The 27989-nt window shown below is 37.8% G+C and overlaps 2 long non-coding RNA genes across 2 annotated transcripts; one reads left to right on the top strand and one right to left on the bottom strand.

Moving 5' to 3' along the window:
• The first annotated feature begins 37 nt into the window (after positions 1-37).
• Positions 38-19719, top strand: LOC308178777. Its single transcript, XR_013939958.1, has 3 exons — positions 38-175; positions 7312-7429; positions 19065-19719. It is a non-coding gene; the product is annotated as an uncharacterized lncRNA (long non-coding RNA).
• LOC308178814 lies at positions 19559-27989 on the bottom strand. The gene is made up of 3 exons (XR_013939977.1): positions 27966-27989; positions 20127-20149; positions 19559-19677 (listed from the first exon to the last, which is right to left on the bottom strand). It is a non-coding gene; the product is annotated as an uncharacterized lncRNA (long non-coding RNA).

Raw genomic sequence — 27989 nt, 5'->3', positions numbered from 1 at the left:
TCCCTGAGAAACTGTGACACAGATTCAGATGTGAAGCAGCAAGTGAAAGAAACAAGGAAAAGGGTGTGAGGAAGAGGAAGAGCTCACAGAGAAGCTGGGTTGCTTAGTTGCATTTCACTTCTGGGATTGTCTGGCTAAATTCACAAGAGTAAGAAGAGTTCACAGAATCATGCAGGTATAAACTGAATATTTTATTTTCTTTCTTTCCTTGGCTTTAACATTTAAATATATATGCTGATATTAAATAAGCATTAGCTTGGCTAACAGGGTTTAAAACTAATGTTTGAACACCTTTCTAACTAGTTCTATTGCATTACGAATTGGGAAAAAAAACATACATCTCAGCTAGCATGCAATTATTTATCACTTGACATAGACTACTCACTCTCCCTAACGAGCTTGGCATTTAACCTTCCTTTTTGCCATAGAGCCTACTGCTAGTAACCCTATGCTAACAGACTTTATCAGGAAAGCAGTTTTGGTCTTCCAGCACAAGGAAGAGGTAGTCTCTTAGGTTGGCAGATTACAGGCTTTGTTAAGGTCTAAAATATTTTAAGATAATTAATTGATCAATTAATCACAGGTTTAAAGATAAAGATTTCCTCATGCATTTAGGAGTCAAAGAAGAAGATAGTCCTGGTCAGTATAAAGACCACAACCTCTTCTACAAGAACAGATAAAAGCAAGTAAGAGCTTATTGTGTTTTCCTGCCTCAGCTGCTAAACAGAATGGTACCAGATAAGCGTTGGAAAAAAGCATGAAATGACTGTTTCGAAAAGATGTTTCTGCTCAAGAAAAATATTCTGCCAAAGAGAGATTGCCAATGCTGCATACAGACAAGCTTTATATTAATTATCTGTGTTCATAAAGTAAGAATGATTACATCAATAAAGGGTGACTCATAGTTAAATGGTGCCTTTCAACCATACGACATCTATTGAGAACAAACACTGTGCTCCAGATTGAAGCCAGCTAATGCACTAACAACATAATTACAATGATTGCAGCTGTGACAAGGGGTATGAGTGGCTTTCAACCACAGCATATAACAGCTTACAAGAAATGCATTTCTGTTAGTTAAGTATGTTGTAGTTTGGTTATAAGAGCAACTAGAATGGAATTGGACCTATTGGCTTAAACTAGATGTTGTAGAAATTGATAAGAGTAGAAGCTATTAAAACTGAAAGAGAAAAAATCATCTAAAACTAGGATAACATTCTGCTATTATTATATATGAGATTGCTGTGCTGTCAGTGAGTGTTCATGTACATACAAGCACAGAAAAAAAAAAGAATAGTTCCTGTTTTCAGATGCTCACCCATGACAAAAGAAATGGAGGGCTAGGATTCTTTTAACTGGACTTGTGAAAGCCTCAGCTCAGGGCTCCCAGTACAGTTACTTGAAATAAGCAGACATTTTGAGAGTGTGATTAATTTTGCCACATTTTAAACTTCTATATTCAGGTGGGAATATTTTTAAAGTAGCTGATTATCTCCACTGAGTAAATGGAACTAGGGTGACTTGCTAATATATGCACATAGACATTGCAATAGTCTTTATCTGAGCAGTTGAATTATACCTTTGGATGAATAAAGACAGATGGATGAGGTGGTGCTAAAATAAATAAGACTATAAATCCAAGTTAGAAAATAGTCAGAATACCTCAACATAGGATACCCCTCGGGTACTATAGCAGAAGTGAGCTTCATGAGAGGCAAGACTGGTGAATATTTAAAGACTGCTCTTCCTGGAACAGATGCAACATGTAAGAAGTGGTGGAAAATAGTGTTTGCTTAGAGATTTACCGGCAATGACTATTGCAAATGTCTTGTGAAAGGAACTCTGCATATGAAGTGACAGACTTTGAAGTGCTTTGAATGCAGAGGAAAAATGCAATGCTATGGGGGTGTGCAGAAAGATTACTGGTCTGCAAGCATAAGAGGAAGGTTTTTCCTAAAACTCAGTACCCTGATGTATGTCATCACACAGGTGTTTACAGTGTGACTTGACTCTTGCATAAGCCCCACACTGCTCTCTCTGAAATCCCTGCTACTGAAGAGACAGTTCACCCACAATCTGACATCTTCATTCCACTCCATTTACTGTAATAACACTGAGCAGGCTGAATGAGAAAAATGACAGCAGTTATTAAGCCAAACTTCAGGTCAGATAACTTACTACAGAGCTGGGAAAAGGTTGCATAAAACAAAACATTCTTTTTATTTTATTTTATTTTATTTTATTTTATTTTATTTTATTTTATTTTATTATTTTATTTTATTTTATTTTATTTTATTTTATTTTATTTTATTTTAAATTCTGGGGCCTCCCTCAGAGTTCAAAGAATAATCCCTCTTTCCTCCCAGCAGCTATCCCTGTCAGACCCCAGTCCTTTACTCAGATAGGTGGAAATGTATGTTCCCCATAGGCAAACCCACTATGGGCATCCCCTCAAAATTCTTTAAAGTACTTTCTGGGTTATTACAGTCTGAAGCCTTTTTCAATCTTCTACAAATTACATATAACATGTATTAGCTATACACATGTTCTATTAAATTCATTATCTGCATTGTGGCCTTAGCTTTTGTCAGGGACTCCTTACTTATAACAACTCATTAGTACTTACTGACAGGCTTGAGGAGTGTTTTGTCCATAGCATCTTCCCCTTTACCTCATTCTTCTACTTTCAGAGGTATCTAGAACAAAAATAGGTAGTTAAAAAAATTGAAAAGAATTTTAGGTATTTTTTTGGAAAATCAAAAAGCATCATTATGTCTCTGTATAAATCCAGTATATAGTATATAAACAATAGTGCTCTTAAGCACTATTTGCACTTCTTACCATCATATCTCAAAGTGATATAGTAGAAATTTAAAAAGTACCAAAGTTGCCAAGGTAGGCAACAAATGTCTCCAGTAGCACGGAAAAGCCATACAGAATCTGAGTAGGCTCAGACTGTTAAGACTGGGCAAAAACATCCAAATATCAATAAAATAGAAATTTATATAAAGGTGGAGAGAGAATTTATTCAATAATTACTACAGTGAAATAAACGGAGAGCACTGACTGATATTATTGAACAGCAGGTTTAAAACAAATTTAGTATAATTAGTGGAAGATTAAATTGTGGTTCTCATTTGCACAGATATTGTGGTGTCCAAAGTATAAACATATAGAAAAAGATTAGGCAAATTCAACGGAACAGACTTGCCCAGGCTTATTAGGTACCATGGACCCAGTGGCCCCCAGCTCAAGAATGACTGAGCTATTGACTGCCAATGCATTGCAGGATTTGCTCTGGAGAACAGTGGGTGGAATGATTTTTTCATACCCCTGTCTAGCAGCCCTCAGTTCATGCAACAGGACTAAATAAGGTTGGCTTCATCTTCAACAGCAGTTTTAGGCAAGCCATCTGGCTTTGCCTTGACCTGAAAAGTCTTTGCCTTAAATAATCATGTCCCTTTGGCCCAACTGAGTTAATTCAAGCAGTTTGCAGATCACTCTAGTTAAACCACTTCAGCTTTTTTTCAAAGATAATTCATAATCTCTACCAGCTTGAATTGAAATGTAGTTTAAGAGTGTGCACAGTCATTTGAACAGTTTTTAAGGTTTATAAAAGTCATTTTTGAAAGTAGAAAAGGCTTGTGAAAGTGGGAACTCATTGATATCATTATTGTATTTTTTAAAGGGTCACTTTTCTGTTAAGTGTACTAATGAGCTAGAAAGGACATGATTACACACAGTAGTACAGTCAGATCAGATTGGGGGCTTTCATAAGAATACCAAAATCTTTCTCTTCCTGCATAATATTTGCTGATGGGGAAGCTGTAAAGTACAGAGGGAAGCAGAGCAAAAACCATTTTGAAGAAAGTTTTTGTTTTCCTAAGGAATATAATAAATATAATTTTCCCTATAATTTAAATCCATGATCCAGAACTAAAAGAAACCTTGAGGCTTCATTAAAAGTTACCCAGATATGACTATGCCTCTAACACTTAGAGGTCAGATTGATGATGAATGATTTTCTATACTATACTTTAATGATACCTGCTACAATAAAGTTTTAAGTTGGAGATAAACTTGGGTAAGTTGAATTTGATAAGTAGTTTACTTATCCTTGGTGTTGTTTGTATGTAATTATTTTTATTGGAAACAAGTTGATATTTTACTGCTGATGGAGTTTTCTTGCTTTTACCTAAACTGTAAGCAACATCTTGTCCCTAAAGTTTGTAAATATGATTTGTCCATAACCTTTGCATGAATTAGATCAGGTGCCTGTGCACCAGAAAAGAATTTAAACATCAGTTCCAATGGCTGTCATAATCTACAAAAGTGCAGGCATTCCACAACATTGGAAAACAAGAAAATTCTGTCAGACATTGGCTATTTGGCTGCTTCTAATTTGCTACTTTGGCTTTCAGAGTGGTCAAACCTGACCTCAGAGCTTGGGTCATCCACACTCCCAGTGAAGTGCTCTTTTTACTAAAGTTAGAAGCACAATTGCTTTTCACAGAATCACAGAATGACAGAATCATCTAGGTTGGAAGAGACCTCCAAGATCATCTAGTCCAACCTCTGCCCTAACACCAACAAGTCCTACACTAAACCACATCACTAAGGGCTACATCTAAACGTCTTTTAAAGACCTCCAGGGATGGTGACTCAACCACCTCCCTGGGCAGCCCATTTCAATGCCTAACAACGCTTTCAGTAAAGAAGTTCTTCCTAACATCCAACCTAAACCTCCCCTGGCGCAACTTTAGCCCATTCCTCCTCGTCCTGTCACCAGGCACGTGGGAGAATAGACCAATCCCCACCTCTCTACAGCCTCCTTTAAGGTACCTATAGAGGGCGATGAGGTCTCCCCTGAGCCTCCTCTTCTCAAGGCTAAACAACCCCAGCTCCCTCAGCCGCTCCTCGTAAGACTTATTCTCCAGACCCAGACCCCACCAGCTTCGTTGCCTTTCTCAGGACTCTCTCGAGCACCTCCATGTCCTTCTTGTAGAGAGGGGCCCAAAACTGAACACAGTACTCGAGGTGCGGCCTCACCAGAGCCGAGTACAGGGGGACAATCACCTCCTTAGACCTGCTGGCCACACTGCTTCTTATGCAAGCCAGGATGCTGTTGGCCTTCTTGGCCACCTGAGCACACTGCTGGCTCATATTCAGCTGCCTATCAACCAGTACTCCCAGGTCCTTCTCCGCCAGGCAGCTTTCCAGCCACTCATCTCCCAGCCTGTAGCACTGCTTGGGGTCCTGCCCCAGATGCAGGACCCGGCACTTGGCCTTGTTGAACTTCATGCCCATCGGTCCAGCCTATCCAGATCCTCCTGCAGAGCCTTCCCACCCTCAAGCAGATCAACACACGCACCTAACTTGGTGTCATCTGCAAACTTACTGAGGGTGCACTCGATCCCCTCATCCAGGTCATCGATAAAGATATTAAAGAGGACTGGCCCCAGCACTGAGCCCTGGGGGACTCCACTAGTAACCGGCCTCCAACTGGATTTGGCTCCATTCACCACAACTCTTTGGGCCCGGCCATCCAGCCAGTTTTTAACCCAACAAAGCGTACGCCAGTCCAAGCCCCGAGCAGTCAGTTTCTTGAGGAGAATGTTGTGGGAAACGGTGTCAAAAGCCTTACTGAAGTCAAGGTAGACCACATCCACAGCCTTCCCCTCATCCACCAAGCGCGTCACTTGGTCATAGAAGGAGATCAGGTTCGTCAAGCAGGACCTACCTTTCATAAACCCATGCTGACTGGGCCTGATCGCCTGGTTGCCCTGCAAGTGCCGCGTGATGACACTCAAGATAATCTGCTCCATGAGCTTCCCTGGCACTGAGGTCAAACTAACAGGCCTATAGTTCCCCGGGTCTACCCTCCGGCCCCTCTTGTAGATGGGCGTCACATTTGCTATCCGCCAGCCGACTGGAACCTCCCCAGATAGCCAGGACTGCCGATAAATAGTGGAAAGCGGCTTGGCCAGCTCCTCCGCCAGTTCGCTCAGTACCCTCGGGTGGATCCCATCTGGCCCCATCGACTTGTGTACATCCAAGTGTCGTAGCAGGTCACCAACCATTTCCTCATGGATAGCGAGGGCCACATCCTGCTCCCCATCCCCTTCCACCAGCTCAGGGTACCAGGTATCCAGAGAACAACCAGTCTTGCCGCTAAAGACTGAGGCAAAGAAAGCATTGAGCACCTCAGCCTTTTCCTCATCTTTTGTAACTAAGTTTCCCCCCGCATCCAGTAAAGGATGGAGATTCTCCTTAGTCCTCCTTTTTGCGTTGATGTATTTGTAAAAACGTTTTTTGTTATCTTTAACGGCAGTAAAAGTAAAACGGCAGTAAAACTTTTGTTGTCATGAAAGCTAGGTTTTTGGGATATTTTCCCATAGAAAGAAGGTTGTTTCTGAAATTTCAGTAGCCTTACTATTGCATAATTTTGTTTCCATAGAGTTCATATATTCAAAATTTATTCCAACATTACTCTGCATTTTATTATTTTATTTATTTTATTTTATTTATTTTATTTTTCATGCTGAATTGTGCTTAATTCTTTTTGACATACTTACCTGTTAAGAAATAAATTACACTTTCATCTGAGGTCTATTGATACTGGTAAATGTAGGAATTCTTCCAATTCCTTTTCCCTGATGAATCTCCATGTTTCTCCCTATATCATTATTCTTAATTAAAAATGACTTCTGTCACCACAGTATGTTTAGATACTGCACATTTTGGTGTAACTTTACTGCTACTCTTTACCATGGCCTGTCTTGTAGTTTATAAAACTGTTACCATTCGTAAGGCACAGTGCAAAACCACTGTTACTGAGGCAGAGTGTGTGTTTTATGTTATTCATCAGTATCTAATAGATTATTTTTTTTAAGTATACAACCCCCAGACCCCAAACAGTACCCCCCTCCCCCTCCTCCCCCTTTTGATTCTGTGCCTATACAGAGTAAAATTCCATATGGTTTATCCCAAATAAAACTAGCTGCATATGCTTTATCTGACTTTTTAAAACAACAACAGAAAAAACAAAAACAAAACAAAACAAACAACAACAACAACAAAATAGAGAAAACCCCCCAAAATCCAACAAATATTATTAATAAACAATAGAATTTATGCTGGATCCCTGTTATGCAGGTGGTTGCATTTGAACATATCAGCTATACTGCAGCAAAGCACAATGTATCAAATGTCAATGACTATGACTCTTAATAATCTGCATTAAGTGAGGGAACAATTTGTTGATATCTTTGCTGTGCAACAACAACAACAACAAAATATGTCTTGTTTCAGGTGAACCTCAGAAACTTCAAGCATGCCATTCAGATAAGCTTGGTCACGTGTGGATCCTTATCTGAAGATTATCAAGTCATTGTCTGGATGTAACTATTTGCTAAAATATGGAATAAAAGTAAGGAACTGTGAGTACTTTTATATTCAGAAACTGCAGGCACAATTTCAGCTAGAGTATGGTGTTGGGAGTTGAATAATGAGAACTAATTCCCTTCTATTTAAGATGGTTTTAAGATTTCTGAAGTATGTTTTTTTTTTTTTTTTTTATTAAAACTGGAAGGAAGCTCCAGCTGTGGAGAGCTGAGTCCAATAGCAAGTGTTTTGATAATGTGTTTTTGCTGCACACTTATAAAAAATAACTGCAGTGCCTCTGATACAATTAACTTCATTGGAACAGCTGGCAAATCCTGTTTTTTAAAAAGAGGACCCCTGTTGAGCATTCCAGTCACAAAGAGGATACAAATTATAAAAAAATAAAATAAAATCATGGTGTATAAGAGACAAGACATACATGATCAGTGGTAGCTTGCAGTGAGCTAGATCACACTTTTCATAACACTTCATCAGTGTTAATAAGTACATATTTGCATTTGTCTCCTTTTAGAAAAGCTCTTCAGGATACACGTAAGCTTAAGCTGAAGTTAACATGCTAGCTTGCTGAGGTCTCCTTGATCACTTACAAATTATTTTTATAAGATGTGAAACATGGAGCCAGGTTTTACTTTACTTAACTAGCAGGTGTATTTGAAACCTGGATTCAGAGGAGAAATATATATTTTATTATTTTTTTTTTTTTAGAATTTGTTCTACTGTACTAGTGTATTTTCACAGAAAATATCTTGCTGTTCTAGGGTAGAAATCTAGGCAGAATTCCTACATCCTTCAGAGAAATAGAACAGACACTGAGGAATAAGGAATTGTGTCAAATTTGAAAAACAAACAAACAAACAAACCAAAAAAAAAAAAACACTTGCCCTGCTCCATTTTAAAGTCTGCTCAGTTTTTACTGTGGCAGGAAGAGCCTAGGAAGAGCCTGCAACTAGTTACATGTGGTATTTTCCTATAAGGGTAGAATTTTCACTGGGAAACTGAGCTCTGTTAACATTAGGTGGACTCGGTTTCCTAGAAAGGAACGCACAATCCCAGTCCCCAAAGTGCCTTGGGGGCCATAGGCTGGAGGTGTGTGTCTTTTTCAGGGCAAGTCCAGAGGTATTGGACGAGCAGGAGCCCATGCTGCGAGGACTGGCATAAGGGAATGCAGCCAGGTGACTTCATGGTGGTGTCTGATCTGCTGGGCTATGAGCTGAGAGGTTCTGGGGCTCAGAGAAGCTGAGGGCCACATATCTTGGTCATGGCCCCCCTGCGGAAAGGCTCTGGGAACATCCTAGAGGAGATGATGGACAGGAAGCAGGAATATTCCTTTGTCTTTATGACTGTTTTGCTCAAGAAGGAACACTGGTATTCCAAAGGGACATAAAATCAATCCCATATGTCTTCTGGCGCATAATAAACTATAGTAATACTATAAGAACACTACAAAGACCTTTCTAATGCTTAAGCTGGTCCAACTGAGTGTCCCCAGTAACTGGTGAAGGTCCACAGAATGTGGTTATTGAGTTCATTACACTTCCTTATTGTATGGTCTCTGAGCACTGTCACAGGCTGCCCAGAGAGACTGTGGAGCCTCCCTCCTTGGAGATCCTCAAAAGCTGCCTGGACGTGGTCCTGGGCAGCCTGCTCTGGGTGTCCCTGCTTGAACAGGGGACTGGACCAGATGGGCTCCAGAGGGCCTTTCCATCCCCAGCCATTCTGTGGTCCTGTGATTTCTGAGCATAAGACAATTTTTTCAAGATCCCCAAGAGCACTCTTGAATTTCCATGGGATTCTGGAGGTTATAGAGTTATGAATAGTTTATACCATACAATGAAAGGAAGTAGTAGCTGGGATGCTGAGTGCGGCACCAATCCACAGAGATAGGGCTATCAGTAATATGCATGAGCATCATTCTGGCCCCAAAGAGATTGCATAGAAGAGGCATCAGCAGTGTGACCATACCGTTTTCTCCTATTGTTCAATAAATTCAGGTCTGGGTCTTGGTACCGAAGCACATGGGAAAAAAAGTTGGTGGGGGTCAGCAAGGGGCAATTCTCAGCCCAGGCGAATAGATTGTTGTGTTTCTGAGGAGGTGGAAAAAATGGATCATGTCTGGGAAAAGTGGCCTGTCTGGCACTTCAGATGAAGGTAAAAATTACACTGAGAATATGTCTGAGAAACAGCCTTGGTAGAAAAGTTCTTTTTGACCATTTCAGGTCATGAGCCAGGAGACCTTGGGCTTGGTTCAAACGTTTTCTTAAAGCACAGATGCCAGTATTATCAGCTTTCTGAGGTATTGCAGGGAATCTGGCTCTTCTCACAGGCCAGGAAAGAAACAGAAACATCTTAAGTACACGTACACCCATGGGGACCACTGCGACAATCCAAATGAATTCCAGACACAGAGAATGAAAAAATATTAAAGGGTACAAGCACACTGAGCGTACTAGCTCTCTTGGTAAAGCTGTTACAATGTTAAATTGCCTCACATCTCTCATTTTTTTATTTTTTTTTTCCTGCAAAACTGAAATTGTCTGACTTTCAACTATTCTTCTGGGCTGCACACAACTTTCTCAGCAAGATGGGAAAGGATCCCATCCTTGAAAGTCTTTCTGTATGTAAGACAGTCACCTAGCTGTGCCTGTACAGCCTCTTTGTTAAGCTGGCTGAAATCTTCAGTCCTCACATTCAAAAGGCTGGTTTTCTGTTTGGGCCATTTCTGTGTCTTTTTTTTTTTTTTTTTGAGCTTTTGTTTGTATTTCTATTTCCTTATCCATTCAGTGTGAAGACCAGCATTGTGATAGTGCAGCTGCCTAGGCTTCGTATGGGACCAGATAACTTTTTGGTTTCCTGCAGTACTTCTCAGAAGTGTGCTGGTGTTTCAGGATCATCTTATTCAAGACAAGGCCCAGGCAGCATGCTGAGGAGACAAGTATTTTTTCTCCCTTCTATCTCATATGTATAGAAGTGGGAGTTTCCAGACAGGATTCTGAGCAAGTGACATTGCTTTCCTTGTGAAGGAAATTTGGGTATGGCAGAGAAACCTTTTCTGACACGTTGAACAGGAAGATACAGCTCAGTCATCTCTAATGAGAGAAAGGAAGTGATGGTGACAGGCAGGGAGGTCTATGGCTCCAAGGATGGAGGTGGGAGGTGAGCATCCTGAAAACCCAGAACCCTGGGACTGCTTTGCTGGGCCTACACAAGAAATATAGGTCTGTGTTTTCAATATCCACTTTGGTGAGCTGGACCGAACCACCCCCAGCACCATGCTGGATATGTTCCATTTTTTAACCTGCAAGGTCTCCTTATTGCTTTTTGATCCCATTACATTCAGACTGCACATTGAGGCTGTGGTGTGATGTCTCTAGGTTTTTGATCACAGCTATCTAAAACAGTAGCAGTTTCTCAGCTAGATACTTCCAGATCCGATGCTGACTGTATTAAAATATTCAGTGGTTTATAAGCATTTAACTAGGGAATACATTATTCTGCAACAGTAGATTGGATTCCTCATTATTTATTGTTCCACCAAATTTTATGTCATTTACTAAGTTTGTCAGCAAAGATTTTATTATGTCCTTTAGCTTTCATATAAGCTGTATTTTATAGCACAATGCAATTATGAAGCAATATCTGTTGTGGGCTATATGAAGACATTTGTTTTGGTTACTTAAAAAAAAAGCGTCTGAATTTTCATGGCAGGTTTTACAAATAATGCAAAAGAAAGACAAATAAAACAATAAAAATACAAAACCTGAAATCTGCTCTAAAACATGGCCAATCAGTTCTTCATTGCTGTAAAAGCAAGTTACCACACAATTCTCTTTTGCCTCATAACCTCCTCAAGAAATGAGAGACTATAGCTTGAGTGTTATGCTGCCCTTCAGATCAGCCAGCACGGGACTCTTTCAGATCCACTGAGGGCAAAGTCCAAGACAGCTTTGCCACCAACACTTATTAAAACAGGTCGTGTCTGAGTGTTTCTGCCGCTCTCTACATGTGGCATGAACCATCTCACCCTGACTTTCCTGAGAAGGGCTCAAAGGCCACGAGCACTGAGAAATGTCTCTACAGCATGCAGTCTAATGATCATTCTTAAAGAGAAGTTACCAATTTAAAACAAAAGAAACTGCTGACTATTCATATCTGCAGCAATGTTTCTGGAGCAGCCTGTGTGGTGGCCCTCCATTACCACAGACTGTGATTACATGGTACACATAATGCTGTTATTAAGTAATTATTATATATAAGTAATTAAGTAATTAAGTAATTCAGGATAAATTGTTACAACAACCACTATTCCCTGTGAAAACAGCCAAGACTGTGAGGTTACTTTGGATCTATCAGCATTCTGCTAGTTTGAAACAGCTCTCCTTCTTCAATAAGTCCATGTATTTTATACTATGTATATTTTATGCAATCTATGGTGTGTTGTAGTTAATGAGGCTTAGGTCTAGTGTTTGTCCACAGTCCAATTTCCTTCCTGTTTTTTTAATAACGACCACTTAAAAGTTATGAACCATCATCTAACCTGCTTGAGACCCTTTGTATGTATACCTGGATCAATTTTCTGCGATTTTCAGGGATGTCTGTTGCACAGAGAGCTACATTGGAGAACTATTTTGATTTACAAATGATTGATTTTGAATAGGTTTTTCTTTCTGAAATATTCATGGATTATTTAGGATTTTTGATAATTCATCCACTCTTGTGCTGAAAAATAATGATTAAACAGATGAGATGCATAAGAAAGGCTGTTGATCAATTAGCTAGGCAGTTTACTATGCTTAATAACCACTGGTATTCCCCTGACATTACCCTCTAGTGTAGTTTAAAGCATGTTATATATCCTTGAGGATGTTATTTATACATTGTTAACCAATGACCTCCATTAGATGGCTAAACTGAATTGTTATGAGATTGAACAGGAACAGCAGTGGATGTCATTTATTTCCAAATGTAAAGTACAAAATTAGAATTAAGTTAATGTTAAGTTGCCTATTACTTGGAAGCCGTTAGCAAAATACTTTATTTGAGTAAGCTGTGTTGAAGAAGTGTTTTATATATTGGTTGATAGTCGGCTGAATATGAGCCAGCAGTGTGCTCAGGTGGCCAAGAAGGCCAACAGCATCCTGGCTTGTATCCAAAACAGTGTGGCCAGCAGGACTAGGGAAGTGATTGTCCCCCTATACTCGGCTCTGGTGAGGCCGCACCTCGAGTACTGTGTTCAGTTTTGGGCCCCTCACTACAGGAAGGACATCGAGGTGCTCAAGCGTGTCCAGAGAAGGGCAACGAAGCTGGTGAGGGGTCTGGAGAACAAGTCTTACGAGGAGCGGCTGAGGGAGCTGGGATTGTTTAGCCTGGAGAAGAGGAGGCTTAGGGGTGACCTTATCACTTTCTACAGGTACCTTAAAGGAGGCTGCAGTGAGGTGGGGATTGGTCTATGTCTCTATTGATAGGACAAGGGGGAATGGACTAAAGTTGCGCCGGGGAGGTTTAGGTTGGCTATTAGGAAGAACTTCTTTACCGAAAGGTTGTTAGGCATTGGAATGGGCTGCCCAGGGAAGTGGTTGAGTCACCATCCCTGGAGGTCTTTAAAAGACATTTAGATGTTGAGCTTAGTGACATGGTTTAGTGGAGGACTTGTTGGTGTTAGGTCAGAGGTTGGACTAGGTTATCTTGGAGGTCTCTTCCAACCTAGATGATTCTGTGATTCTGTGATATATTGAAAAATTTACTCTGAAAGGCTGATGCTCTTACATGGAAGCCAGTTTGCTGCCCAGTACTCATATGGAGGTGACTGTGCAATTCTTCCCTAGAAACCTTTTATTGTAAGACCCTCTTGGTAGATGAAGTCAGATTTCTACCTTCATCAGGAAGCCCCCTGGCTCTGTCAGCATGGATTCAGCTGCAAGAATCAGTTCTTCCTGGAGGACCACATTTCCAGATGGAACTGAGAGCCTCATCTCACAACTGTCAGTTGTGTGCTTGTTCCTTTTACTGCTCTAGTGGGACTTCTGCCATGATTAAGGATTAATCAATGGAATGAAAGTTTGCTATGCCAGGTCCTAATTCTGAAATGTGAATAATTCATTGCTTTTAAAAACATGTTGCAATTTTCAAAATTACAAAAATTAGTAATAAATAAACAAAACTGATGTACTTTGAGGTTGGTTGAGGATTAATCATGAATTCCAGTCTGTGAATTAGAACTGGCAGGCTGTGCAAGAGTTTCAAATCTAGCGCAATGGATCTCCTGGGAGCTATTTCCAGCTTTTCTAGTTATGCAGCAGCAGTGATGTTGATTGTATAAGAAACCAACAGATTTAAGAGGAAAAGAAATGGGAGGACAGGTATAGTAAATCAGAAAGTTATTCCCTGTTACTGAAAACATTTGGGAACATAGTCAGGTACTTCTAACCTGTAAAAATTTAACCTTTATTCAGCTGATGATTGTAGTACTTTCTCTGAATTAAAGAAAAAAAAATAAATTAACATAAAAAAAATCAAAACCCAAAACCACAAAAATACATAATAAAAGCTATTAAATGTATTAGGCAACTCTCTTAACTGTCATGAATTTAATGACTTCTTCATCTTATATTAATTTTTATATCTGTAGGCTGTTCCCTTACATTTTACTTCTGTTAAGACTGGTTAAGACTGACTACATTTTACCTATTAAGCTATACTCGTTTGAAATCAACTAATATTCCATGATAGTAGTTTGGATCTCACATTTAAAATTACTTCATTTTCTGAAAATGTAGACTCCTTAGGACTGCACTTGTCCATTAGGGTTTGGTTACCGAGGTGTCACGATGAAGTTTCACTCTGCTTGCAGAGTCACTAGAGGGAGCTCCGGGTGCATGGCAAGTGAAGGCTTTGTTCTCAAACACCGTACAACAACCAAGGAAACCACAAAAAATACCTTTCCCAGCAGACAGTGATTGCAAAATGCCTAAAAATGGAAAAAGAAAGCCCTTTTTAATTCTCAATTAGAGTATTTTATATGCATTTTCTTGCTAATAATACATGCCTGACAAGCTAATAACTACGTTGTTTAAAGGCTTGTAACAAATAGTGTCCTGTTAAAACCTTTGCAAATAAGAAGTTTGAAAAATGCATAATACTAATGCCTTTGAGCCCTTTTAAGCAATAACAATCAAGATACATGGCTTTTTCAAGTGGCTGGTTTGTCAAAGCTGATGAGATAGATATTCAGAAAGTTGGAAATAAACCTTTTCCTTTGATGCAAAGCAATGATTCTAAAACAGCAAAACATTTCCTTAAGTCCACTCATCTGATGCCTGATATTCATATAAAACAACAGGTCTCATGGTGCTAAAATAAGTGCTTTTTTTTTTTTTTTTTTTTTTTTTTTTTATGGGCACAAAGACATTCTTTGGGCAAAAAAGAAAAACGGGAGTGAGTACAATATACAGTGAGTAGCTTCAGTGTTTGTTGTTTGTCAAATTGCTTCAAAGGCCCAGTTAATTATGAAGACACTTTCCTGGCCTACACTTGGTGTCCTTTTGGTTTATTTTCAGTGTTTTTAAGAACGGACCTTATCTTTATAGCACTTTATCACATGAGAAGTTGTCAAAGGATCTAACATCTGGTAATAGGTAGTGTTAGTATTTCCATCACACAAATGAAGAAGTTGACTAATGTTAAGACAGGAGGAATTAATTCTTACAGATCAATGTTTCCATGCTTCCACATGAGACTTTCTTTCACTATGTTTAAAGCACAGACTATATCAACATGTACACAGAATCCACAGATACCCTGGGGAAAAAACCTCCAGCAGTGACTGGGCCAGCTGCTGTTTGCTTCAATGACAGGGTGTGGTAGGATTCTGACAGAGTGACCTCATTGCCTTAAGACATGTCTATGGCCATAGCTAGGATATTTACCGCACCTAATTGTTTAAAGAAGACATATTGATATATCTTAATATTTGCACAGTGAACTTCATGATACTGAGATGTTATACCCTAATTTGGAGAAAAAAATGATGGGGCTAGCCATAAAGGTGACCTCGTGTCATGGATAGAAATGATACACACTTCACTCATAAGAGTGAAGCAGCTATGTATTTAATTGATATAATGTAGTGATCTAACACTTACTCATAAACGAGACAGCGACTTAATGAGATTTGAGATGGTGAGGTACACTTGGATATTTACTGCAGAGAGGACAGTGTCAGACAAACTGTCAAGAGACCCTCCTGTTGAGTCGTGGGACTCAGAGTGGAGCCCCTTGCATTCTAAACTCCTTCTCAGAGCAGAGCCTAATGCAGCTGGAGCCAAACTTAGTCCCAGACTTGGTCAACAGTTTATGTCTAAAGGATTTGTATGTACACAATCAATCTAAGCTATAATCTTAGTGAAGCTTACAGAGGTTAGCAAGCTATTACTACTGAGTATTTGCTGCGGATAAGGAATTTCTCAACTGTAAGGAGTCTGTGAGCCTACCAAGTAGATTTGAGAGGCATCCCTACTCAAGGGGAGATTTTGGTATGCAACCCACTGCTGTGCAGGAGAGTTCAAAGGGCTCTTGGGCTGCTCGCTATTTATGGGACAAGAAGACTGACTAATAGTCATATTTAAATACCAACTGCAGATGTGAGTTTCTTCCAGATTTGGCTTGAGTCAGACATTGACCAGTGCTGTGGTCAGGTGAGTGAATTACTCAGCTAGACCCTTGGCTATTGTATTGTTATCTGCCTCTCCTAAATCCACCATGAGCCAGATACAGACATCACAACCAGATGGCATCCATCATGACCACCACTGATGCTTAAGCAGGGTTCCCAGGAGATGCACCCTCAGACCAGGTAACCCTTCAGGTCATGACAAAAAAGTCAGTTTACTCACTGAGCCTGCAAGTGCATATACATGTCCTTATTTTATTCCCCTGAATAATTTGAATTGTCAGTGGAAATTCTATAAATATGCATGCACATGTGCATTAAGAGTGTTAGGATGAGCTTATCTTTTGAGCAAAATAGTGGTCATGGGGTCATTCCATTCTCATTTAGCCAGAGAACACATAAAACAGTGCTTTAGTTTCAGCTATACATTTCTGCTTTCCTAGTATAGTATGTTTTTGTTGTTTTTGTTTATTATTATTATTATTATTATTACATATGTTAGGTTTTATTTTCTGGAGATTTATTGCCACTGATTAAGTAAAAGTGTTTTTATTTAAATACTATGAAATAACAGTGTCATCAAGAATTCATTAAATCTTATCAAATATACTTTGTGGAAATTCTGAGGCTGTTACCTGTACATTATAATCAATATATTATATTTAGGGTATATTACAAAAAACTTTTATTTCAGCAACACTCAGTGATTTGTGCAGAGTATTTTGTGCATAAAATGTTCCATTCAAATCTTCTGTTTCTTCACATTGGAGGCCACGTGTCACTGGTGCTGTAGAAAACAGAAAAACTAACTTTGTGTTATTGTATAGATGATATAGAAAGGTATGGCACATTAGAATAAACAAGACCATCTTAGAATTTATCAGAATTTTAGTCTCTGACTTCTGCAGTATTCATACACCATTCACAAAACACTATGAGGAAGGAGACCATCTTTGTACTCAAGGCTGATGAGCACTGCTATACATTTATATGTATTGTTAGGTATGCATGACTGTCGTATGATGGTTATTGTTTAGTGAATGGCATTATAAGTAGAGTGAAGCACTGCTCAGTTTTACAGTCCCTTGAATTATCTCCATGTGGTACAATTTTTTGGATCTCACCTTCTGTATAGCTTTGGATTAAAACAAAACAAAACAAAACAAAACCCTTCAATTATATTTTAATCTAAAAATGTTATGTTTGAGTTTGAAAATTGTAGAAAAAGAGAAAACAGTTTTCTCCCCTTCCCTGCATTCTACATGCTAGAGGTTAAAAAGATTTTATTTTTCTTCCCTGCAGTGTGATATGAAGTATCACAAAGCATTTCCTGTAAGAGTTTTGCATACACGTTTCAGAAGGATCTATTTAAAGCTATTCGATGTTTGAAAGATCAGACCAGCAGAGAGAATCAGATAAAACAGATGAGAGAAAATGTCAAAAAATCATCTTTTGTGCATCATTAGGACGAATCTTCCATAATTTTGAATAAGGCTATATATTTTTATTTTTATTTTTTTCTTTTTTATCTGTTGTAGTTCAAATGTTTATCCACGTTAACATAATAACACACAAATAAAACCATCTGGGCATGTGGCCATATATGTTTTTCTTAACAAGCACAAATAAAATAAAGGTTGTGATGTGCATGTTGTGCATCACTAGAGAAATTCAAAGAGAGATTGAATTCACATTATTTTGCAGTGTTCAGCTGAAGCTCAGAAAGACTGTATTTTTTTTAGTCCTGCTTCTGCTTTTACCACATCTGTCTGAAATGTATATTACAGAGACAGATCAACTTATATGACACATTTACTCCCAAGATTTTCTCTCCCAGCTGAAAATAGTCTCTCCAACAATATAAGCAGTAAATTGTAACATGATTTTAGCCAGAATTTGACAGGAAGCATCCATGCCGAGCCCAGTGTCTGTTTGTCCCAGCCCACGTTTTTGGTGTAGCACATGTAACGATCTAAGGAGATTTTCCAGCTTTGCAATATAGGCCAAGTCACCACGTAGCTCATGGTGCTTTACGTTTTACAAGCACTGTGCAAATGTTAACGGGGCTTCATGACACCTCAGTGAGGTAGGGAAAGATTATTAACTGCATTTTACAGAAGGGAAGACTTAACTAGGGAAGAAGCGGATCCTGCGAGGTCATATAGGAAAGCAGTGACAAAACTACTTTTAGAACTGAGAAATCCCTGGCTCCATCCCACTAACACACAGTGTCCTGGGCTCAAAACCCTCAAAAATCAAGCTGTGTGATTATTACCATAAAAACTGTAGTAAACAATATCATTAACACAGGTCTAGTATAGAATGCCAAGGCATAATGATGTCATAATGTATATTTTAAAGACTTGAAACACACAGAGAATTCAAGAAATTGCAATTATCCCTCACTAATATTGTTGTGGGCATTTTGATCAATAGCACATCATAAAGTTCATTTGAACAGCTGAAGATATGTTCCATTTTGTAGAAACAAATGTACCAAACTCATGGTTATAGGTGTACTGTGTCTAGACAACAGGGCAATTATAAGGAAAATTACATTTTTGTTTCTATTGCAAACTGTCTTGTTAGTCTGCTCAATATTTCCTTGCCACTTCATTTTGACCAGCAGTTCCCTTCTTAAAGAAGGTCAAACAACCTTTTTTCATTATTACTGCCTGCTGTAGCTATATTATAGGTAATAATAATTATAGTTCATTACTATTATACAAAATAAAACCCATCCTTTCTTTGTAGTGTACCTAGCTGATATTTTAGAACATACTAGTTTACTTTTAAAGTTTTAACATTTTAGCTGGGATGTAGTCTTTTCTCCTGGGTTTATTTCTAACATAAAAAGAATAAATGCATCGGGGAGCAGGATGTGGTGAGTTCCCCTTCCCTACAAACTCATATTGGCCTTTGTGCTCACTGATTTTCTAGTATCCTGAAGAACTGTAAAAGGTGACCAACCATTTCCTCCTCCTTTCTCCTCCAGCTGCAAAAGAGATAGAGAAAAGACAGAACAAAATGTAAGCTCCCACTGCCAGGAAGGCATACCAGGCAATGGATTCCAACATGGATACAAAGCTTAATAATTGGAAATTACATGCTTTAAGAAATGGGAAGAGTGCTTTTGAATCCTCTCTGACTGGAGAAGCAAGTGAACCCCAGGTATCTTAACTCCTAGGAGGCATGTAAGTCATATAATCATTGCGATGAAATCATCAACACAGTAATCTGGAACAAGGAGAGAAAGTGTGCAATTGTCATTATCAAAAATCCATTTAAGCAGCTAAGTATGGAAAGCACTTTTTTCCTAAGTATGGAAATTCATTTCTTCTACTGAACGCTGCTTTCAAGGAGGTGCTTCATGCTAGCTTCTGTAAAGGTGGCCAGGTCCAAGAGCAAGACGGTGCTTCTGTTGAAGAGTTTTGGTATTTTCTGTTGGCTGCTTTAAGTACAGCTGACTGTGGAGCCCTTTTGTAAATGCCTTTTTCCCATGTGACAGTAATGAATGTTGGCTTTATCACCATAGCACTGCACCAGTACTTCTGGAGCTGAGTCCCTTTGCGCACTGCAGTGTCAGCCATCACAGCACTAATGTGTCTCTGGGGGAAGAAGGACTGAGCATAAGTGCCAAGATTTTCCCACCCAGGCACAAATATCTTCTACTTCTGCTTAAACTTGCAAGTTTAACAGTATTTGTTCTAAATTCTTATAGCATCTAATAATAACCTTTTAAAAACACTTATTTCTGACTTATAAAGTAAAAGGCTGCCTGTGACTGAATAAAAGTGAGGAAATGACCACTGTAGAAAATAGGAGAACAGTGGGTAAGCAATGATTCACTATGACAATTATGCAAACAAATAATAATGTAAACTACTCAGAAGGCATTTCACCACTGCAAATTGTTAGCACTGTCAACAGTTTCTTGAAATCACAAGCTGTTTGCTGAATTTCTGAATTGTTCCTACATATGTGCATATTTCTATGTAAATGAAAGTCATTAAACAAATGTTCCTGTGGTGAGGACGCAAGTTCCTTTCCACATTACCACAAGTTCTTCTCTTAGGCATTCTGTAGGGAGAAAAAAAAAAAATACATTTTGATTATTCAATGTCTTATTTGTTTCTAAAATACAGCAAATTTCAAAAATCTTATATCTGTGTGTAGGGGGTGTATAACTCATCTATAGGGCATGTGCCTTTTCCTAATTCTTAGAGAATCTGAAAAAGTGAAATGCCCAAATTTGTGCTGCTTTTTGTCAAGCTTATCAGTATAGTGCTATGTTCTTGTTCTGTGTCATGCAAATCAAGGACTGTGGTACCCCTCAGACTAAATTAAATCTGCAAATGTGTGATTCTGAATACTTCAGAACACCTTTTTAGACCATATTAAATGTTAAACAGGGCTTAAATTTCTCTTTAAGATTTTCTTATGCCACTTTAAACTCAACAGTGTTCAAGAATTCTTGAAACAGTTATAATCAGAGGACAAATAGTTTAGCTTATGATGTTGGCAAGTTCTGATTATGTCTGGGTCATGATCAAACACCATTAATCAAGCAAAAGAAATTTACTGTCTCCAGGAAACTCATGATTTGCTAGGCATAGATAGCTGCCTTCAGGATTTAGAGGTGTTACATGGTGGCTCTTCCAAACATTTCTCTAACCTTGTAATCACATCACAGACTTTCTCATTTTCAGCGTAGTAGTCCTCAGCTTAGAAGAAAGTGAGAGCAAAAATAGGCAGGAGAAAATGTGCTAACTGAAATATTTCTGATGTTGTCAGTGAAGAAATATCTTATACCAAATAAATAATCAATGATATTTGCAGGAGAGAATACCCTGTCCACATTACCAGCCTGCTTTGCCCATATCCTTCACTTACCTCATTGTTCATGTTTGATGTAAATAATAATAATAATAATAATAATAATAATAATAATAATAATGTCTATTATACATTTTTGCTTGAATGAGACAACTTCACAAATTTCCAAAGTGTCTTAAGAGAAATATACAGTTTTTACTCAAACAAAATTTATGCCAAAAAGCATTATTCAATCTAAATGAAAGAACAGCTGTGAAACACTTCAGCTTAATCAAAATTAGGCAGAGAAACCTGAAGGCTTTTTAGAATGTAGTACTTAGTATACTGCAGTATTTGTATTTGCAAAATTTATGTTGACTGAGGTGAATTCAAGAACTGAAAGAATAATAAAATAAATAAACAGAATTGGTAGACAATCAAGGATTCTACAACTTTCAAATTATAACAGAAAATAGGCAGTGAATATAGAGTTTTTTTATTAAATCTAATTGGCATTTGTTTCAAATACCGAACATGGAGAATAAAAGAGGATATAAGCCAGATACCTCTAGTCTAACAGAGGAATTTTTAAAGGGACTATGATAATATTATAACACGATATTTTTAAGAATGTGTTAATTTTTGAGGTTTTTACTGTCATTATATTTTTAATGGTACAGCATATGATATGTGGAGGAAAGAATAAACCCTGTGTATTGTACTTTCTTGATTCTTTCCCCTTCTGCTTTGAAGTGTGTATTTTGGTACCAGCTTTACTTTTGATCCAATTAGTAAGATTTGAAAAGTTCTGCACTTTTGCAAAAGGATGTGGTCAATCATATGGTCACTTGGTCAGTCAATGTCCAAACAGCATTTGGATATTCATGGAGTTTTGTTCTTTACAGGAAATCATGCTGTCCTAAACTCCATATATAGAGATTCTAGATAATCTTTCACTCAGATCTTTTCATGTTAGAAAGGTCATTATAGTTTTTGTTTGCTCTGTTGCTGTTTTGGTATTTATCATGTAGATGAGATCTATCTTCAGGCAGTCTTCTGAGAACCCCTTGGCTTTGGTTGATGCAGAGTGAAATTACAGCTTACCCTTTCCTGGCAAATGGGTGTTTGACTCCTTCTAGATATTTTTTATTCCTAGAAAGCAATAAGGACAGCAGGGTATGTTTTTAATGGAATTGGTGAAAAAGTTTGCTTTTCTATCTCTGTTCTGACAATGGTGAATAACAGTTTCTAGTGAAGACAAAGGCCACATGAATAAAAGACAGAAAAAGAAATCGAGAAAGAGATAGATCTGCTGTAACGACCTTAGATCGTAATTCTGGCCTTCACTCAGATAATGTTTTGGTCTCTCAATTTTCCTTACATTTGTTCAGGATACATTAGGACTGAGCTACTTCTCTTGTAAAGAAAAAGTGTACTTATGTAATGGTTTTGTTCAAGAATACAGACACAGTTTTACAAAAACTGATGAATTGAAGTAGATTTTAACTTTAAACACAAATAGACCTTTCCTCTTGTTGCAGTGAGTTAATATTTGAAATTGGAAGGATAACAAGTCATTGCTTGTGGCCTTTCTTTTATCCATCTGCCTTAAATAATAATAATAATAAATAATAATAATAATATTTTTTATGCAGGTTAGATGTAACAAAATGTAGAAAAGCAAGGTAATGTGGGTATAAATGAAATGTTACCTAGGTATTTTTTTTCCATTAATTTTAGTTTCCATCATTTAAGCTGTAGTTCATTTCTAATTTTGACTTCATAACAAATGAAATGTCCCCCATTTGAGACCAGGAATCAAAGAGGCATTGTCAGTTCAAATTTGGCCCTCTATTTAAATTTAACAAAAAGGAATATTTAATTAAATCTAACAGTTGCAGGAAAACAAAATCACAATTAAAAAGACTTGAAATATCCTGTGTTGGCAGACAAAGATTCTCATGATGCAACAACAAGAATATGACTTTAAAAGACAATTACTTTAAATGAAATTAAACAAAAATTGATTCTTTTTTTGCTCTTTGCTGCCTCAGTTGTAGAAAATTTAAATCAATATGAAACAAAAGATAAAAACAAAGCTATTTTTTTTGTCTTTAAAGATCAATGTTGATAACAGATATATAAATTGATTTTAATATGTGTAATTTAAATAGCAGAAACTGTGGGTAGTAAGGGTGAGGAAATGGTTCTTGTGAAAGCTTATTGACTCAGAAAAACATTACCAGGGGTAATTGGCTAGTAGAGTTTACCAGAGAGACTTGTAGTTTTCTTTAAAAATATTGCATTAAAATTACCTCTTCACCTGAATTTACTGTTACCTGCTGATAAAACTTTGTTTTCCTTCTCACACTCAGAATGTTTCTAGCTTTGCCTTTTGTTGTGCTTAGTTATATAAATATTGCAAAGACATTTTATTTACATTAATTTCCATTCTACCATATTAGTAATTAAATACAAGTTGACTAATTCTTCACTACTGCAATGACATTGTAAAATAAGAACAACATGTGGTTCTCTGATATTTTGATCATTTTGAGTCTTAGGCATCTTGAATAGAAAGGAGAACAGTTCCAGAATTCATGACTATTGATAGTTTCTTTCAAAAAGCTGCCATACAGAGATGTGTTGTGAATGGACTTCTGCTTTCTTAGCAAGTCATGGTAAACAGAGGTATACGGAACAGACACAAAGTGACGCAAGAACTAGAAGTTAAAGTTTTTTGTTGTTGTTGTTTTGTTTCATTTTGTTTTGTTTTGGTATGGGGCCGGGAAGGAAGGGAGGGTTGTGGGGTTGTGGTGGTGTGTTTCTTTTATTTGCTTGTTGGGAGCTGTTTTGTTGTTGTTTTTCTTTATACTTTTTTTGGATTTTTTTTCTGTGTATGCTTTTGTGTGTGTGTGTGTGTGTGTGTGTGTGTGTTTAAATTACAGTAATAGGTATGAGAAGCCATCCCTTCTAAGTGTGAGACTGTTCAATTATGTTCATATATATACAGGTCATTTGGAACCATTTCCAAGCAAAACAGAGGCCTATGGCACCTATAAGTTACAAATGCACTAATTAGCAAAGGAATTAATACTAGCTCGCATTTAACCCAAGTATAAGCATACAAAATAATGCAAACCATGATACTGCTATGTATTGTTGGAATAACAATGGGGGAGAGGGTGAGGGGATGGAATTGTTTGATCTTTAAGGTCCCTTCCAACCCAAACCATTCTATGATTCTATAATTCTATGAGATTTTGTAACATTGCTACCACATAGCCAGATACAACATATAAAGATTTTAGAAAAGGTAATAATGAAACAAGCAAAGGGGCACATGATTGCTTGTGTAGTTGCACATAGGAGTCATAGGAAAACACGTAATCAGAAAGCCATTTGACAGAATTTGTGAAATGGACAAAGAGCAAGATAAGCACAACAGACTGCAAACATATAGGACATGCTACTGCATTTGCAAGAAATAACTAGTACAACCAAAGCCAAGGACACCTGAGATAATCCTATTCAGAGTAGGGAAATATATAAACATTGTGTTGAGTGAGGAAAATGGGGAAGCTGGAAGACATTTGGTTCCTGCTTTGATGAGATCTCAAGCCTGGCCATCTTAATTTTGGTGACCAAGACTACACATAACTACACCACATTAGCTCTGTGGTACTGTATGATTACAGACAATTTAGGGTATGATAAGGATTGACAGCTTTGAATATGTAGTGATAATGTTTGATGAAGGATAAGAAACAATTTAACATAAATTGTGCGTTGTTAACAAATGTCAATATAATGAAGCTTTGTTTTAAAGTTTAAAACTGTCCTGACATCATTCTTCTAGAAAGTCTCAACACAGCAATCTCCAATTCCCTAAATTTCACTCTAATTCTTGATCTCTAATTCTCTAAATTCCCCTAATTCCTTAAATTCCATAAAGGGGGTCTCCTAAATTCCATGAATCCCCATATAGCTATATCTACACATATATTCTTTCACACCCCACTCTCCCCAGAACATTCAGGAGGAAGGTGAAAACAGAGGAATGGAGGTTCTCTCACATCCCTTCATAAGTCTCTTGAGGCTGAAGAAAGAGCATCCAGTAAGGCTCTAGAGCTGTAAATCAAATCTGGGACTCACATTTGAATGTTGAACCTGGAAAACCAAGGACCTCATAGAATCATAGAATGATGAATGGTTTGGTTTGGAAGGGGCTATTATGATCATCTAATTCCAATCCTCCTTACTTGGGCAGGGACACCTTTCACTAGAACACATTGCTCAAAGTGCCATCCAGCCTGGCCTTGAACCCTTCCAGGGATGGGGCATCCACAGCTTCTCTGGGCAGCCTGTTACATTGCCTCACCACCATCTGAGTGAAGAATTTCTTCCTTATATCTAATCTAAATTTACCCTCAATTTACATTTTTCTCAGGAATGCAATGGGGAGAAGAGAACATAAATTTTGACTTTGCTTAGAAACTCTAAGATTCTTCCTTTTCATTGAGCAAATTCACAGTGAATCCAAACAGTTAATCTGGAACATCCGCTAATGAAATAAACTTTCCACAAGAAAATCCACTCAGAGTTGGTGTAAATGTGGGGTACTGATTTGATACTTCTCCCACCTTCTCCTGTACTTCTTCACAAATAATCTTTTTTACTATTGCAGTAGGAAAACACACATGTATAGAGGAACAGAGATTAGGGAGAATGCTCTGTGAACTTTAAATGGGAAGGAAAAATCTTGAAGACAGCAAGTCAGAGTAAAAATAAGCATGAGAGTGTGTATATCACTAAAATATGAAACAGGAAAGCCCTGCGTAACAATGATTGACTCTTTTGCTAGAGAGAGTCTGAGTCTGGTCTCTTTCTGCAACAGCCACGGGAAGTCCTGACCCAACACCCTTTGGAGTTGACATGCCCTGACTGTGCCCGCTCCTTGGCCTATCTCTGATAAATGGATGTTGTGTTTTAGTGACATATGATGATTATAGCTGCAAGCAATATGAACCAAATATCTGTAGGAAACCTTGATTTTAGGACTATGCAATCAAAAACATCTGGATTAAAAAACTGTCTTTAGTTTACAGATCTTGAAATAAAATATGGCTCAGTGTCTGAAGGTAATAAGCAAGCTATTGCCCCATGTCCAAAAGGCTGAATATAACAAATTCACAATGGAGTCTCTGAGTCTGATGGATTACATTTTTACTGTAGAAGATGAAAGTATGTCTATGTTTGGTATGTATAGTTGGTGAAATTATTAGACCATGTAATCATTTTTTATTTCTGAGAAAGATTTAAAGAATGTAGGTTGTATAGAATGAATATTGAGATACTGAATGAATCATTAATATAACATGGACATCTTCATTGGCCTAGAGGTGGATTGTCAAATGATTTACCTGCAAAAAGATATTTGACCCATTTCATCGCTGAAGAACTTTGCTTGTACATCAGGTATATTAAGTTTAGCAATTGTAATTAAATGGTTTACCTTTGCCTGGCAATTACCAGTGTCCTACTTACAACATTTATATTATTTTCTATCAAAACTATTTCTAATAATTGGTTTTAATATCTAATTAGTCCATAATTGCAGTACACATCCAGAAAAGTAAAATATAGAACAGAAAAATTATACCTTGAAAATTGTGAGAATTATGAAGTAATAGGAAAAAAATAGAAATGATATATATTTTTAATTTGTTCACTGAAATTGAGGGGATGAAGGTCACAAGCTTTTTTTTTTTTTTTTCCTCTGAGTGGTAATTCAGATCACAGCTCCAAAGGGGTTGGAAGCTTCAGCCCTAAATCGTAATATTTTAAAGAATAAGGGACGGGGTGAGTATCGAACAAAAAATATCACAGCATGCTTTGCTATATGTATTCTGTCAGCCCCAAATGTAGGTGATGTCAAATTAAATGAAGTCATAAGAGTCCTCACTGACTTGAAAAGGTTCAATAAAACCTTCAAGAAGAAATGTGCGTACCAAGTACTCTGTTGCTTTTGCTGGTGATGTAACCAGAGAAACAGATTCCTCAGTCCCAATCACTTCAAAGTAGTACTGGAGATGTTTTATTTTTAATAATATGTATACTGGGGCACAGATATTTCTCATCCTATAGAGGTGACTTTTAATATTATGTAGTCATTCTGCTTTTACCTCCTTTTATATGGTTTTCCAAAGAAAATTCCAATGTCAGAGAAAGACATTGTGGAAAGAACTTTGGTGGCATACATTAAACAAAAGAGACTTTTGTTTGGCTGCTTTTTGTCTTCCTGGCACCAGACCTCCACATATCATCAACGCACAATATTCTCCCCTTCTGTAATGCTCCTACAGCTACAAATCAGGGTAAAGGCAGCAACTTAGTGTCTCTTTCAAAGCTTAGTTTTGCAATTCAGTATTTTCTTTCCCCTCTTATTTGTATACAGTATAAGCATTTGTTTCCAGGTCTGGAACCCCCAGCACAAGAAGGATGTGGAGCTGTTAGAGTGGGTCCAGAGGAGGGCCACAAAGATGATCAGAGGATTGAAGCACCTCTCCTATGAAGATAGGCTGAGAGAGCTGGGGCTGTTCAGCCTACAGAAGAGAAGGCTCTGGGGTGACCTCATCACAGCCTTTCAATACTTAAAGGGGTCTTATAAAAAGGATGGAGAAGGACTCTTTACTTGGGTAGATTATGATAGGACAAGCGGGAATAGTTTTAAACTAAAAGAGGGGAGATTTAGAGATTAGAAGGATTTTCTTCATTCAGATGGTGGTGAGATCTCAATCCTTGTGCCCTTTGCATCATATTTTCTCCCTCTTCCCCTTTGAGAAGGGGGAGCGAGAGAGTGGCTGTAGTGGAGCTTTGCTGCCCACCTAAGTAAAACCACCACAGTTGTGAATTAATTTGTCTTCAGACAAGATGGAAAACATGCACCATTATCTGCAAAGAATTATAACTGTAAAGTTGCAAAGAACGGCTGCAAATAATTATATAAAAATGCATTGTGTAAAACTATAATTAGAATAAGAAAACAAACACTTCACCTGTCCAACTTGTTTCAGCTCACCTTTTCCTCTTTTCCTGGTTTTCA

This window comes from Anser brachyrhynchus, assembly GCF_964034855.1.
Source record: "Anser brachyrhynchus genome assembly, chromosome: 1".
Taxonomy (NCBI): domain Eukaryota; kingdom Metazoa; phylum Chordata; class Aves; order Anseriformes; family Anatidae; genus Anser; species Anser brachyrhynchus.
Note: the sequence above shows the minus strand (reverse complement) of the source record. Positions and strands in the feature narration are given on the sequence as shown.